Source organism: Diaphorina citri, unplaced genomic scaffold (genome assembly GCF_000475195.1).
Source record: "Diaphorina citri unplaced genomic scaffold, Diaci psyllid genome assembly version 1.1 scaffold3478, whole genome shotgun sequence".
In the NCBI taxonomy this organism is placed as follows: domain Eukaryota; kingdom Metazoa; phylum Arthropoda; class Insecta; order Hemiptera; family Psyllidae; genus Diaphorina; species Diaphorina citri.
Genome location: NW_007380884.1, coordinates 14,564 through 15,949, shown reverse-complemented (window position 1 = coordinate 15,949; position 1,386 = coordinate 14,564).

Genomic DNA, 1,386 nt, shown 5'->3' with positions numbered 1-1,386 from the left:
TTCAGAAATGTAACTGATAAGGCCAGTGCCCATTGAAGAGGGAAGAGTGGCCAATGGAGTGCCCCAGGGGGCAGCCTGCCCCCTTCGGCTGATCAATTGAATGGGTAGGCGTGTTACGACACAGACCACTTGAGTCTAACGTAGCTGTTGTTTCATTACTACGAAATAAAAACGTTGGTGACACACTCATCTAAAAACGACGATAAAAAAAAGTGTTTCCGGGAATTCTGGTACCCTGTTTTTGAAAGCACCTAGAAGTTCACATTTGGCACTTTGCAATAGTTATGAATATGTGTCGTGAGATTTAACGCCTAAATTCACACACTTACCGAACGTGATGCTGGCGACTCACCCACAGTCCCACAGACCGCCTGTGTGGCGGAAAAGCATCAGACCTAGGTGTGTCAGACCGTCTGAGACCTAGGTTGGAAGCTTTTTCCACCATACATTCAGACCTAAGTCTGTCAGATGGTGTGAGAGTGAGTGGCTGGCATTTTTTTTTTTTATTTTTTTTTTTTTTATTTTTTTTTTTTAAAAAGAATAGAATAAATCAGAACCTTGATCACCCTATTTATCCTGCTGGAATTGGATTAGCCATTTAATTCAGCAGAGGGGTGTGCTTTTAAACAGACTTTATAAGAATAGGGGCTTTGGATCGGGCCCTAATTTTCCACTAGTTTTAATAATAGAAAGTAAAAAAAAAAATATTACCAATTAATTTAAAAGTTTTAACACGGTCTAAAGATCGCCATTGTTTTTCCAAGTATTTAAAAATCAGGTTGAGTGGAAGAGCTCATTAAGTGAGAATCCTACCATTAATGCCTTTAAAATAATAATACCTATTAGGTAATAATAATGAAATAGTTACTTTTGCACTTTTTTTTGTATGTAAAAATTTCGCGGATTTTCGTAACCTGTCATTTAGTTTTTACGCACGTTCGCGAAATATTCCGGATCAATACCTATAACTATCTACCTACCTAAATTTTACATTTTTGACCTCTGGTAGAAACAAAGCCAACTATGCATTTTTTTACCGTATATTTTAAATTTATTGACCTTACCTATGTAATGATTAATGAACTTCCAGTATTTTGTATTCGTTATGTTTTCTGTACTTAATATTTTTTTTTTTTTTTTTTGGTCTCTCGATTGTTTTTTATATTTCTGAACATTGAAAATTTGTAATTTTTGTTTTCTTGGTTTAAAAAAAGGATACGTGGGATTTTAATTGATCCTTTATCCTGTATCCTTTTGTGATGTCCCACTATCCTCACGGAAAATTATTATTTACCAGAAATTTTGTTGTTTTATTTACAAAATATTTACCCTCCGGTACATTATCATTTGAGTTTAATAATTTTTAATGTTACTCTTTGTTTATAC